Here is a 15422-nt window from a genome sequence, read left to right as displayed (position 1 = left end):
TGTGACAGGGTCTCACTATGTGTGTGTGTGTGTGTTTGTGACAGGGTCTCACTATGTGTGTGTGTGTGTGTGTGTGTTTGTGACAGGGTCTCACTATGTGTGTGTGTGTGTGTGTTTGTGACAGGGTCTTACTATGTATAATTGCAAGGTTGCCTGAAACTCCTTGCTATGTAGCCTGAAGTTGGCCTCAAACTTGTGGCTATCCTCCTGCCTCAGCCCCCTGAGTGCTTCACCACACCCAGCTTTGCATTTGATATTTTAAAGGAACAATCTTTCATTGTGTTATAGTCTGTGAGGTAATTACTCAGGGCAAGCTCCTTGAACATGGCTAATTTCAATACCCTTGCTTGTTCCTTTTTCAGACATGTAGTTTTCAGGACTGTGAACTATTTCCACGTTCCCAGCTGTCACGGGTCATAGAGTAGACTAGCCAACCAGATCGAGGCAGGAGGGAGAGGGGAAGTGCTGTGCTGGGTTCTTGTTTCACTGGGCTGTGGGTTGCAGAGACTTTTGCTGTCCGGTCCTGGTGTGTGCACTCATGGTCTCTCACTGATCAGTGAGTAATGACCAGGGCTCACTGGAGGCTTTCAAGGGCTCCGTCAACCTGAACATGTGCATCATTCAGGTGCTTGTTGGAAATGCAGTGTATTGGTCAAGCTTTGGGGTGGGGGCTGACAAAATGCCTGAGAAAACCAGGGGAGAAGACTTCCTGTGGCCCATGGTTTCAGTGCATGGTCTCCATAGTATGCAGAGCACCTTGGTGAGGTGCGTGTCATGGAGGAGGTTGCTTACCTCACTGCAGACGGGAAACAGAGACAACAGACAGGAGGGGGCTGGATAAGATAGAGCCCCATGGCCTTATACTTACTTCTAGCTCAGCCTTACCTCCTAAAGTCCCAACACTTCTCAAAACTGTGCTAGCATCTGGAGAGAAAGCCTTTAACTGATGCACATGGGAGGGATGGGGACAGGTTTTCATCTGAGTCTCTCACAGAGTTATGGCCTTTCTTTACAAGTTACTTTGGAGACAAGGCTAGTAGATGTTGACTAACTTACTTGATGACTGTCAGGGGACTAAGCTGGGATTTGAACTCATGGCTTTAAATACATAACCTATTGGTGCCAAATTTCTTATCAACTTTTCAAATAAAATAGTCTGAAAGTAAAGACAATGGAGCATCAAATCACATCCCACCCTGAAGGGCTTTTGCTGGCAGCCTGTTTCTACACAACACTGAAAAATAACCACCTACAAATGTATGGAATACAAACATTGTTTCCTGTATTTGGGGCATTCTCCAAGCCCTGTGGGAATCTCAGCCTTTGCTGGATCTGGGGACTGGAACAAACTCTTGAGAAACCAAATCATGGAATAGGACCAGCCAGTCCCCAGAGTTGAACCCCAAAATCAGTTCTGCCTCCAACGTTCTAGGGTCACCTCCCTCCTTACCAAATGGGATGTCCATGAGTGTTAAATTGGTTCCTGTTTGAAAAGTTCTTAATTCGGTTAGGTATGTGGCTCAGTTGGCAGAATGCTTGCATAGCATATATGAAGCCTTGGGTTCAATTGCAAGCACAAAATTAACCAGATGTTGATGACACATGCCTTACAAACCCAGTGGTTGTGAGATGGAGGAAAGAAGATCAGGGTTGAAGGTCACCCTCAGCTACATAATGAGTTCAAGGCCAGTCCAGAGTACATGAGATACTGTTTCAAAAAACGAAATGAAACACCAAAAAGGGGGTGTGGAAGAAAGGAGGAAAGATTGACTATCAAGACATTTGCCATTCTAGAAGTAGTCATTGTCATTTTGTAAGCAAAAAAATATTACATGTAGGGAAAAATGCAATTTTTGAGTAAAGCTCTATGTCTGTCTTCAGTGTTCCAGGGGCTGGGCAGGGGCCTCTTCAATTTCTTCTCTGTGGACTAGACTGGGAACACTGGAGACCACTGACCTCATGATAGATAATGAATTTTGTTGCATCTGTGGGCTCTGGTCCTCTCTGACCTCTGCTCTCACAGTTACCTCACAGAGCCCATCTATGAGTGGGCCTGATCCCCAAACTCCTAAGGAGAAATTCACTCTGAAACTTCTGGGCTCGCTCTGCTGGCCTTTCTTATGTCTCTTTATGGGAACTCAGGGCTTCTTCCGGCTGAAAGGAGTTGGAGAACCCACAGGTGGATGTTACTGCTGCCCAAACTCCAGTGATTCAGCAGCAGGGTGTTAGACAAAGTCAGAAGCTTTTATAAGAGATAAAATTTTATCTGGGATGGCTTGGAGGACAGCAGCTGATCATACTGAGAGTCTTTAAAAATTGCGCGCGCGCGCGCGTGTGTGTGTGTGTGTGTGTGTGTGTGTGTGTGTGTGTGTGTGTGTGTGTGTAGGTCAGAGGATAACATAAAGGAATCTGTTCTTTCCTTCTACCCTGTGGGTTCAGAGGATGGAACTCTCATTGCTGGACTTAGTAGCAAATTGTTGTTGCAGCAGTCCCATACTGCTGCTCTTAAAACACAAAAATTGTTCTTGCAGTCATTTTTATAAGTCTTCTAATTTTAGTGCTCCAGAATAGAGTTTGTATTGGACTAGATTTCATGTTAGACTGTTTGCATTTCTCAAATGCATAAATGGACAACAGTTTTCTCATTGAAAATTACAATTTAAGCCAAATTCTTCATTGGATGAAATAGAAATGAAAACACGCTGCATTGGATGTTGAGGTGTGCCAATAATGTTGTGAACAGACTCCATGACCAGGGGATAAACTCATGATCAGGTGAATAGACTCCATGATCAGCGGATAGATTCCATGATCAGAGGGGATAGACTCCACAGTCAGGGGGATTAGAGCTCCAATGGAATGCTGCCAACCAATTCATGACTTCTTGTGACTTGTTTGTAATGTGACCAAGTGTGCTTATAGAATAGAAATGACTGATGTGACCTTGTGTGGATTTATTGCCTTCACTTTACCTTCAAAAGCCTGTGATACTCAGCCAATGCTGTCCTCATAAGTTTGTGGGCTTTTGGGAATTAAGTTATATTATTGAGATGGCTCATCTAGAATATTGGCTTCTAGATTTTGGCATACTTTCTGATAAAACTGAATAGGTTTAGATATTTTAGGCATTTTATTCCATCTTGAATAAAGATGTGTGTTATGTGTGTTTACTCTAGGAGACAGAGGGAGGGAGGGACAGAGGGCTGGATAAAAGGAGAGAGAGAGAGAGAGAAGGGAGAAAGGGGGGACTATTTATTTTTCAGTGGATTTAGATAGCAATTAAAAAAAATGTTACTGTGACAACAGACTTAAATAAAAGTCTGACAGGAACCTTGGAAAGCCAGTTATGGTAGAGTTGTTCCCTCTTCCCAACAAGCTAGTGTCCAGTCATGGCAGGCGTTCACAGAACTGGTGACCTCTCTCAGGAGACACCCTTGGACTAGTAATGGGAATGTTTCAGAAATCTTTCTTACGCAGTTGTTGTTTTAATGATTTCTACATTGCGTGTGTTTGTGTGTATGTGTGTGTATGTGTGCCAATGTGCATGCCATAACACGTATGTAGAGGTCAAAGGGCAACCTTGTAGGAGTCCATTCTCCCCTTCTACCATATGATGATTGAACTCAGAACCACAGGCTTAGCAGCGATTGCCTTTATCAAATCTCTGTGGCCTTTTAAAAGAAAACTTAGGGATGAGTTGAGTCATGAACCCCATCCTGGTACTGCCTAGTGTTCCTAGTGATGGTTTCTTGAAATGAGAGCTCTTATCCAAAAGGAGTAAGGTGATGGAGACTCTTAGCCAGAAATTTCTGAAAAGTTGATTTATTATTTTAAGATAGGGTCTTATGTAGTCCAAGTCAGCCTTCAGTTTGCTGTGTATCTATCCTCTTGTCTCTACCTCATAAGTGCTGGAATTTCAGACAAGAGCCACCACACTAGTTTCATTTGATGCTGTACATGGTACTGAGGTTATCATGCATGCTACACAAGTACCTACCAGCTAACGTACATCCCAAACACCTGGATTTTTTGCAGATGTGTTCATTGAATATGAATATGTTCATTCTAGGGTTTCTATTGCTGTGACAAAACACCATCACCAGAAAGCAAGTTGGGCAGGAAAAGGTTCATTTGGCTTAAACTTCCATATTGCTGTTCATCACCAAAGGAAATCAAGACAGGAACTCAAGCAAAGCAGAAACCTGGAGGCAGGAGCTGATGCAGAGGCCATGGAGGGGTGCTGCTCACTGGCTTGCTCCTCATGGTTTGCTTGGCCTGCTTTCTTACAGAACTCAGAACCACCACACCCAAAATGGCCTGGACACTTCACCATTGATCATTAATTAAGAAAATGCTTTATAGCTGGATCATATGGAGGCATTTTCTGAGTTGAGTTTCCCTCCTGTCAGACAACACCAGCTTGTGTCACACTGACACAGAGCAGCCAGCACACTCACTATGTGCTGGGGTTGGAGGGATTTGGAAGTGAGGAGAGTGTGGATGAGCATAAGAGGAGTCTCTGGGCCATGCCCAGCAGGCTGGCTGCAGAGAAAGGCACCTTCTGTCTCATGACTGATCACAAGTGAACCCCAGAGAGCAAACGGTTTGTGTTAGTCTCTAAGAAACCGAACTGAAGGTGGATTGGCCAAACTGAAAGGGTTACTCTCAAGTTTATATAGAATATAGAAACTCAGGAAAAAAATAAAATATTCGTTAAAAATATCAAGCCTTTTCTTTGAGATATCACTTTAGCCTAGTGCAGGTTGCGCGTCCCTTATCCAGTAAGTTTAGGAAAAAGAAATATTTCCAATTTCACATGTTGTTTTTATTTTGTGAAGTTTAGGATCTCTTGGGGGAAAGGACTCGAATCTGTACATGAAATTCACTCATGCCCATGTATACCTCATACATTCACCTAGATCTGGTTCTGTGCTGCTGTTTCATGCCCGTCTTTCAACTGTGATCCAGCACATGAGATAAGGTGGGGAATTTTCTACCCTGGTGGTGCAGCAGTGCTCAGAAGAGTTTGGATATTCAGGTAAAGGATGCTCAACCCGTGTGCACACTAGAATTGAAAGTCTGCCTCAGAGTAAACGGCCATGTTTCCTAGACATGAGTTGCTCTAAGTGTTCACCATGTTTTAATCCACGTTTTGTATGGTTGAGTGTATGTGTAATTGTGCAGAGGAATTCAGAAGCACAACATGGTTTATATGCCAGTTATAACGTTTATAGCTACTAAAATTCTGGCTTCTTGGCACACAGCATCTTTTCTTTCATCTCTTCTGACACTCATGGAGACCAGGCCAGTTCTCAGCTGAGCTGTTTGAGGACTCAATGGACCCCCAGTTTGCAAAATTGATGAAATGGTTCTGAGGTGTCCTGTGCAGTGTTTATGGGATTTTGTTCATAGGGAGCATTTCTGGATACTGTCCAGTGCCCAGTACCAGGCTACATAGACACTGAGACACAGGTATATATCCTTGGGGTAGATAAATAATTAGAATTATACATCTCGACAGCATGATAAGCCTGTGATATTCTATAAGAGGAAAACCATGCTGAGTCAGGAGGATTACAAAGCTAAGGGATACTCTGGGCTACACTGGGTTACCCTGGGCTATGCTGGTGAAATTAGTTAGACCCTGTCTCAAAATAAAAGGCTGAAAAATTTTCATTCAAAGGCTGCCTATAGTTCAGTGGAGGAGTATTCGCCTAGTACATGCTTAGCATGTCTGAGAAACTGTGTTTAGTCTCTATGCCAAAAATAATGGAGGCCGGGAGGGGAAGGAGGGAGGGACAGTGTGCAGGAGGGAAAGGATGGGCATCAGCACTTGCTAGGCATGTCTTTGAAAACAATTAGATTTTAGAGATTGTAGAGAACATGCGGTATGAATTAGGACGAAGTGGTCCTGCTCAAACGTAGGTCTCAGTTGCCAGTAGCTGCCACCTTAGGTCGACTGAGGGATTTCTGGTTTTGTGCGAAGAGGCCCCACTCCCTTCAGCCTTTTCTGTAGTGGTAGGACGCTCATGGGATCCTCATTGGGGCTTCTGACACTCATGGAGACCAGGCCAGTTCTCAGCTGAGCTGTTTGAGGACTCAATGCTCAAGGACTTCAGGCCTTCTCAATCACCTCATTCAGAGCATTTAATTAAAAAAATAATAATAAACACAATTCTGATACAGGGCTGTAACTAGTAAAAGAACCAATAAAAATGACCGTAAAGTCAAATAGAAAATGTTCAATATAGTATTACAGTGCTTTATGGGCAAGAATTTGCCTCCTGGCATGGAGGAAGGCCCTCCCACCAAGGCCTTTCTCTTGGCAGGCAGAACTTGTCCAGCAGGAACAGGCTGGTGAAAGTATTCAGCCCTCTTGGAGTCACCCGACTTGTTTCTGCTGCAAGAACATATATCTCTAGGAAGTGACAACCACAGGCATGGAGACCTTTCATTGTAAAAGGAATAAAGGCCGCTTTGCGGACCTGGGAGCCCAAAAGAACACAAGGAAAATACAGAGTAAAATGAAATCATAGGGAAGAAAAGGAGAAGCTGCCTGCAGCCTTCCAGGAAGGACAGGGGAAGCTGCCTAAAGCCTTCCAGGAAGGAGCTACGCCTTTTGGGGATTCCCTGTTGATTCTGGTAGAATCCAAGGGACAGAACAATTCAAGTTATGTTAACAGCTAACCTGGGTGGTCAGACACTCCTCAATTCAAGCAGACACTGGGAACATAGCAGCTTCCGCTGTATTCTTAGACCCCTAGTAAGTCTCACAAGCCATTGTCTTCCTGTGCCTTGCCTTTGTGCACCTTTAGTGCCCTCTCCACAGAGGGAAGCATATGTCAGGCACTTGATTATCTCTTTCCTGAGTGAGATGCAACAGCAATGGTAGCATCCAGAAGACTCTTCATGGTGAGCTCAGCAGCCTCAGTGGATTCCTCCCCTGTTATTAAATAAAAACAATTCTACTTTTAAATCTGGAAAATAAATAGAGACATCACACACAAAAATTAACCAGACCCAAAGTCTCAAAAGCCTCCACCTTTTAAAGGACATATTTACAACTTCTCTTTAGCTTATCCAAATTCCCAGGATTGTGGCGATTGTGTTTCAGGCATTTATTAAGCAAATAGCACAAACATGGGACTTACTGTATGGGTTACATGTCATAAGTACATCCAATGGGCTGATACTATGGCTATGAAGTGTCTAATTGTAAGGTTAGCAGTTCAGGTGCCAGGCAAACGGATGGTCTACACCCCAGGTAGTGTCTACACTCCCTAGCAGTGTGTGTGTGTGTTGGGGGTGGGAGGGTGATCTCAACATGTTCAATATGTAGAACAATGTGTAATTTGGAAATTATAAATTGTTTATTTCTAGAATTTTCCATTGAGTACTTTCAGGGCACAGTTGACCAAAGTAACTGAACTCTTTGAAAACCTGATCACTTGAGTGTGGTGTGTAAATTGTTCTAAGTCCACAATGAAGTTGGTGATGTGGGTCTGTGGTGTAGAGTGTTTGTCTGGCATGCCTGATTCTTGGAGTTTGATCCCCAGTAATAAGAAATAAAAGTCTTGAATTAAGTGCTTAATAAACTATAGCTAAAAATTCTTTAGTTCAGAGTTTGACAAGTTGAGAGGGAGGGATAGAAGGATTATATAGCATATATTCCTGATTTTCAATATACTTTTAACAGTAAGATCAAGTATTCATGAACTAGCATAGTAAAGTATTTATAAGCACCAGTGACAGAATAGAAATATTTCCAGGAAGCAGCTCTAAAACAAGTACAGTAATGATCAAACGATCAAAACCATCAAGTTATCAAAAAAGACAGATGTTAAATTATAGGTGTGCCATCTCTAGCAAGTCACAAAAATAGAGCAAAGTGACCAAGCTTTGGCTTTTCTCATTTCATCACAGTAGGGGTGGCTTCATTATTTATATAAAAGTGTTTAAAAACTAACATTTACAATGACTTCTGGGTCTTGGCAATGTGACTTTGGTTCTCCGTGGCATGCCCCATCTTGCTGATATATTCCCTAGTTACTATCAGCGGTTTATAGCAATAATTTCCCCGTCAGGTGGCTTGATACCTGTGAAACGCAGTCTACATTTGTTTCAGTAAATTAATGAGAACACTTCACCACCTAGGGTCTTTTACACTTTCATCATTAAAATTTTTTGTAAATTGTTTTCAATAATAGTTTTAAGAATATTCTTGTGGTCATTACACCACAAAAGATCCCACTCAAATTAAAAACAAACAAACAAACAAAGAATGTGAGGCTGTCTTCAGTGTATTGCATAGAATGGTAGGTACCATTCTTCATGAAAACTTTACAAGCAATGGCAGGATGTCATTTTCTCAGCTACCCTTTCCTTCCTGAGAGGAAGTACTAAGTAGACCTAAACCATGTGACTTCACACCTGGGTCTTGATTTGCTTTATAGTAGCTTGTTTGGGAATAATGCCAGCCCTGTCAACCCATGCAGGATGCTTCTAGTTAGATTATTAGGCGCCCGTGCGTTGATGCTTCATAGGTATATATGTGTGTTTTTATATATATATGTGTGTGTGTGTGTGTGTGTACATTTCTATAAAGACTCACTATGCACTATGTGTGTATAATCCTCACCACAAGTTTATAGGCTAAGAATGCAAAATAATGTGCTCTAGCAAGTGGTTATTGAATACCAAACCTAGGACTAGGTTTCCCACTTGTTCATTTATTCAATAATTATGAAGAAGGCTCATTTTTCATGGACTCAGCATTCCAGTGGGAAAGGCAGAGCCTGAAACTGACAAGTCTGCTCATTAAAATAGAACCATAGTCACCAAACCTGCCTTACAACACGAGGTCTCCTCTAGCACTTGGGTTCCACCCCTACAAAAGCAGGCTTGCATGCTGATTGAACACTCATGTTGACATTGTCACAGGAAGGCTCCATGTGACAGTAGCAGGTGAAGCTGTGACTGGTTTCATCTGATCTTCCAGATAAAGGTGGTCACTCTTGCATGAGTTTTATAAAATGTAGAATTCCCTAATTGTAAAGAGAAAAGTGTGTGTTGGGGGTGCAGATGCATGTATGACATGGCACAAGGGGAGCTCAGAGGACAAGCTCAGAGGTCAGTCCTCATCATCTACCTTCTTTGAAATGGAGGTCTCATGTTGTTCAGCTTCCAGTAAATAAGGTTAGTCTGTGAGCTTGGGAAACGCTATTATCTCCATATAGGAGCTCTGGGATTACAGATGTAAACTACTTGTATCCAGCTTTATGTAGATTCTGGAGCTCTGATCTCAGCAAGCATTTCACCCCTTGAGCTATCTCTGCAGCCAGCATTTCCTAGTTAATGCTGGTTTTAATTAGAGGACAGTGAACTCTGGAACACATGTTAGCCGAGTTCCTTGAGAACTTAACCTTCCTGTTTGGGTGGGGAGACAGAAGCCCATCTGGGATGAGAACCAGTGTCTGTCCAGGGTCAGGAATTGGTCCCAGCCGAAGGAGTTGGTCTTCCTCCTGGTGACAAAGCCTCTCTTTTCCTGTGTAACCTTGAGAATACTGTGGCATTATGCCTCACTCTGGCCTCTCTCATCCTAGATGGGCCACCCAAAAACTAAGTGAGTCACTCAGTGGGGACATCTTTCTGTTCTCAGGTGCTTTCCCCCTGAAACGTCTCCTTTCTCTGATTCCCATGGAAGAAAGCATGTGAGGAGGAGTCCCTGGGGGACCAACAGCATGGATCAAGTACTGAATCATAGCTGAGTCGTGGGGAGCTTTTGAAAAGGAGAGGTGGCTCCACCCTGTTGTCAGTCCCTCAGAAGACCACCAAGCAAGACAGGGGGGCTGAGTAGGCCTAGAGGGGTCAAGAGATGGTGGCAGCCCAGTGACACGTGCAACTTCTCTCTGACCTGAGAGCCTATGATTCTGTTTTGCCAAAATAACTGCAAATAAAATGTTTTTAAATTAGGTCAAAACAAGTGCTTGGAGGGACATAATTTTCTAAAGCTCAGATTTGTTTGTCCCTGGTATGAATTTCAATATTAGGTCAGGCTTTTAATGCCAAACATTTCTGTGTACTCTGTAATATAACCTCTATTGTTATTTCTAGTTACCACTCATATGTTGGGCGAGAGACAGAGAGGGTATTTTTTTTATAATCCATTGCATAAGCATTGGACTTACTGTATTTGAACCAGTGGTTGAAATTTTCTAATTATTTTTAATTTGATATATGTAGAGTAGACTATAAAAGAATAAAGATTAGTGAGGTGGCCTGGTGGTATAATTCTGTCACCTCAGCTACTCAAGGTGCTGAGGCAGGAGGATTATAACCCAGTCAAGCTGCAGACTCACCTCAAGACCATCTGGGCAACTAAGTGAAACCATATCTCAAAATAAAAACTAAACTGAGGTTTGGGGATATAGCTTAGTGATAAACTCCTTGCCTAGCATGCATGAGGCTCTGGCTTCAATCCCTAGGACCATAGAAAGCTTGACTATTCATAACCCCCGTCATTTATCCTTAGGTAAAGTCCATTCTGTGGGTAGGAACATTGCTCCATCAGTACTGCTCTCTTTCCCAGTACATACTGAGAGCTCAGATGCAGTTGTAGAAAAATATTTTATAGGATCATTTAACGGTAGTCCATTTTTTCTGCCGCCTCCCTTCCCCAAGACGAAAGCAAAAAGGTTTCCCATGAATTTTATATCCTCATCTGAAAACATAAAAACAAATTCCTTGGTTGTGAAGATTAGGAATAAAAAGCTTTTTCCAGCAGTGCACAGAAGAGTATGCTGTTCCTTACGCCCCGGTTGCATACTTCCTGTGTACCTGGCAGAGCTCTCTCCTCCATGGACCAGGGCTTAAGACAGCACCGTGAAGTTTAAGTCTGTCTTGCTGAGAGGTCATCTGGTTGGCAGGCTGAATCCTCTGTGGGTAATGAAAGCTAGGACTGAGGTAGACCTTCTCCAGAGTCACCACGACTCCAGCCTCATGTGTGCCTTTTCTCTCTACAGGTTATTCTTGTCTCTCTAGACCTCACGCTGTCTTTCCATCCTGTTCCGTTCCCATAATCTTCATTTTTCCTCTATCCTTCCCGTAACTCCAGTCTATAGAGATACAACCAAGAACGCTGACGTCATCCGATGGGCAGGATGTTCTCTGACAGGTACACAGCAGTACTGAGGAATTTTTAGGGAGCCTCTGCAGCTTTCAGTGGGTCAGTGTTATAATTTGGGTTTGGGGAGCAGAGCAGTAAGAATTCTAAACCTGATGCTTTAGAATACCAAGGGAACAAGTATTTCCCATGCACCAATACTGGTCAGAGATGAGGACTGTCCTAGAGAAGAAAAGGGCAGGAAGGGCTGGAATCCTTGTCTGGGTTGCTGTCAAGATGAGAAGAATAGTGTGCAGTGTTGCGGTGTTGCGGAATGTCAGTAATGTTGACAGGAACCCTGCTTTACCTCCAAGAGTTTCAATCATGGACCTGTCCTTTTGTTTGTTCACAACTGCAAGAATTTAAATCAGTATTCTCAAGGTGATTTATATTTGGAAACTTGTGCTCTGTGCTAGTGTTGCTAGTGTAGGGAGTCACCTTTGTCCTCTGAAGTGCCCTCGCCTCCCTGCCCCTCCCCCCAAGGATATCTTTTTAATCCCTAGGAACACCACCCACCTCCTTCAAAGCAGACAGAAAAGGCAGAGAAAAGGATTTTGAACCTAGAGACAGTGGTCGACAGAGGGAAGTACTGAGCAAGGGGTCTTATAAAAGAAAGAGCAGGAACAGTCTAGAATACTCCAGAACAGAAGGACTCTGATCTGGAGCGTAAAGACTGAGCAGAAGTGGTGAGGAGAAAACCAAGGGCGGGTGACAAGGATCCTGTCCAAGACTGTGATGGAGATTTCAGGTCTCCGGTAGCACAGAAGGTGGGGAAGGGGCGGGGAAGTGGGGCAACTAGCTGCTTTTCTGGGGTTTGTTTGGGGATTTGTTGTTTTGTTACAAGTTCTGCCTTGTTGAGATGTAACTGTGGGCTGCACTGCTGCCCAGATTAGGGCAAAGTACCTGGGCTAGAATGCTGGAGAGGGTGAGAGGGGGTCCTTCAGAGTAGCAGCCACGGAACTTGAGGCTGATTCTGAGGGTTGAAGGAAAGGATCTGGCATGACCAGAGAGACAGGACAGGAGTCCCTTCTAGAGGCTGAGATGTGTCTGGGATATGGCTAAGGGTGTGCCGCCTCAGTCTGAGGGGTCTGGACTAGATGACCAGACCTAGAAGTACACCAATTAGGATGATTACTGAAGCCATCTGCATAGATCATTTTGCTTAATAAGAAATGATAGGAAGAGACAAGGGTGGACACTCTGAAGGCTGGGCAGAAACGGGAAAGAGGGGCTTGACACAAAGCTGCAGCAAGGCGCTTTCAAGAGCGAGAAGCAAGTGAAGTAAGAATTCTGTGAAGATGGGGCGTGCAGGATGAGGCCTTTTGGAGTCTCTTAGGGGAGCCATTAGTCAATCTTGGCAAGCGAGTTTTGAGGAGGGATCCCTGTATTGAAATAGGGGCTGCTGCAAGGGGAGTCATAGTGCAGTTCAGGGAAGTGAAGGAACATGTGATCTGCACCCTTAAGAAGAGGGACCGACAAACTGACATAATCTGAATAAAAGATCTAGGGTCAGGACACAGCAGCATTCTGAGGGCAGGTAGATTGGCTGGCTTTAGATTGCCTTATTAAGTTATAAATGTACTTTTCAAAAGTTACAGGCAGAAAAGATTAGCTCAGGCTAGACCAGCATTGCAGCCTCTCCACTAGGTCAGAGGGATCCTGCCTAGCAGGATTTGTATTCTTAGAAGTAGGCATAAAAGGTGGGCTGGGGTGGCTGGGGTGGCTGGGAGGGAGTTCTGTCCCTAAAAGATCCTGGCTCGCTATTTGCTAAATAAAGTTCCCAATCAGCTTGTGTTCAGCTGGAATTTGAAATCAGCTAGAGTCGAAGCTGAGGATTCAGTTCTCCATGGGATCAAACACAGCTCGGTAAAGTAGAAACACCAAAGCCCGGCATGATGGTTCATGTGTGTTATCCTAGGACCCAGAAACTGAGGCAGGAGCATGGCTGAAAGCTTAAAGCCAGCCTGGGCTATCCAGTGAGACCCTGTCCCTAACCACACACACACACACAGAGTTCATACAGAAATCGTTGAAAAATGTCGCTGAAATAGAGCAACCCACAGCTGTGCAGCACTCCAGGCCCGGGGTTTATTGGAATGAAAATTACCTTTTGGTCACATTACTGATTGATTTTAAGGAAGATGCCTGTGTGCACAAGAATCACAGCCTAGGTTTCACGCTGGGCTGGGCATGCGCAAACTTGACACATGGGGGACCGGGCTGGGGGTGGGGTGGGAGACAGACTTGTCCTGTCCTAGGTCACTGCCCCTCCCGCTCCACACACACACCTTTTTTTTTTTTTCTGGAAAAAAAATTTCTGTGATTTGCAACAACTGTAGTTTTTAATTTGTGTTTGTTTGTTTGTTTGTTTGTTCATTGGTTTTTCAAGATAGGGCTTCTCTGTGTAGCCCTGGCTGTCCTGGAACTTGATCTGTATACTAGGCTGGCTTCTAGCTCTACCTGACTCTGCATCCCTAGTGCTGATATCAAAGTCTTGCACCACCACGGACTGCTTATTTATCTTCTTAAGAAACCATTTTAAGAGCAGCCTTGGGTTCACAGAAAACTGACTGGAAAATTAGAGCCTTGCATGGATCTCCTAGATAAAAGAACCTCCGAGCTGGCTTCGGGGCCCAGGTCCCAGGACAGAAGAGGCACAAGCATGAGGAGTCAAGGCTAGCTGGGGCTGCATAGTTTCCAGGCTAGCCTGAGCTACCTAGGGACAGCCTGTCTCCAAATATAAGATAAAAAGAAAAGAGGAAGAAAAACCAACAAGAAACCCTATCTAGTCCTGAAGCTGCCCGCTGACTTCAGCTAAGGTACCACGTCCATAGCTTCCACGAGGGTCACTCTCTTCAGTTAGGATAAATGTGTCCCCCAAGAGAGTGTCACACGGAGTAGTGGCACTGTTGAGAGCCCTCTGGGTTCCTCCTGTGCACCCCTCTCCCTCCCATTCATTCATTCACTCACCAATCGCTCTAGTCCTCTTCCGTGTAAACAGAACAATTTGTTTTCCCACCTCACTGTTCCAGAAGATCCTGTGCTGCAACCTTATTAATAGGTTTGTTTTGGTTTGAGTACACACAAGAAAAATTTAGCCACTGACCTGGAATTAATGACTTTAAAGCAGCAAGTCCCTTAGTTTGTGTAATTGTCCTTATCTAATGCCAGCTTTGTTCTCCTCTCAGTCATTATCCCCACTCATTTTAAAAGCTCTCTGTAGTTAACGTTTCAGCAGAAACTTCACTCTCCTTCTTTGGCTGTGGAGGAAAATAGCCTTGGCCTATCCCTCCCTAATGGCTGTAGGCTGGGCACTGCCACCACCACCCCACTTCCTCCACCCCTACCTTTCTTTCTAGGAAGAGACCTTTGACTTTTTAGGATATCTGCCATAGCATAAGAGGCAGGAGGGAGCCACATTAAAGGATTAGCAGAAAGGCAGTGTAGGATTTTAGCAGTTAAAGCACCATTGCTCACGAGTCAGGTCCTTACTGGTTCTGCTGTGTGCACTGCTCTGTTCTTATGGAGCCTCTCCTAGGTTTCCAGTAACCTCCTCCTGCCTTGGAATGAGGGGCAGGGCAGAGGAAGCTGGTTCTGGGGCTCCAGGGGCACCTCTGGCCTGGCGTTTGCCCTTTCTTTATAGGGAATAGCTCTTTTCCAGTGTTACTGGGTTGGTTTGATATTTAGATTTTTCTAGCACCCATGAAACCTGTGCTCACTATTTAAAATCAACAGGACAGCTGTCCACCCCTCCCCTCTGCAGCTCTGCTGGGGCACGAGTCTTGCCTGGGACCACCCATCTACATCACAGTGTCAGAGTGGAAAGGTTGTAGAAGAGTTTAATTTCATGGATTTGTTGGGATCCTGGGAAGGTTCTTATGTGGGGTGATGTGGTCTCCTCCTCAAGTTGCTCCAGGGTCCCTCAGAATGAATAATGATAGCACAGGTGTCAGGAAAGGGTTGGTTGTCCCTCTGGTCCCTTGATTTTCTTTCCTGTCTGTGTGAGGAGTGTGATTGACACCTGGTGTCCTGCCTCAGCAACATAGGCTCTATAGTCCCAGGCAGAAGAGAGCCCAGGGCTGTGGTAACTAAGATCAATAACTGGCATATTGCTCTCTGCTCCGTATTGAACACAGATCTCATCACACAATTTCTCAGAGGTAGGATTTTTTTTTTTTTTTTTTTTTTTTTTTTTTTTTTTCGAGACAGGGTTTCTCTGTGTAGCCCTGGCTGTCCTGGAACTCACTTTGTAGACCAGGCT

The 15422-nt window shown here is 44.2% G+C and overlaps 1 protein-coding gene across 4 annotated transcripts in view; it reads left to right on the top strand.

Moving 5' to 3' along the window:
- The window catches only part of Kctd1 (potassium channel tetramerization domain containing 1), a 183752-nt gene that overhangs the window by 98223 nt on the left and 70107 nt on the right, over positions 1 to 15422 (top strand). The window contains exon 1 of one of the 4 annotated variants that reach the window (XM_029472155.1): positions 4807 to 5038. The exons of the other annotated variants lie outside the window; for them this stretch is intronic. The gene's annotated coding sequence lies outside the window, so the exon portion shown is untranslated. Of the gene's footprint in view, positions 1 to 4806; positions 5039 to 15422 lie in introns of those variants that run through there. 4 annotated transcript variants of the gene reach the window in all.

This window comes from Mus caroli, chromosome 18 (assembly GCF_900094665.2).
Source record: "Mus caroli chromosome 18, CAROLI_EIJ_v1.1, whole genome shotgun sequence".
NCBI classification, from domain to species: Eukaryota; Metazoa; Chordata; class Mammalia; order Rodentia; family Muridae; genus Mus; species Mus caroli.
Note: the sequence above shows the minus strand (reverse complement) of the source record. Positions and strands in the feature narration are given on the sequence as shown.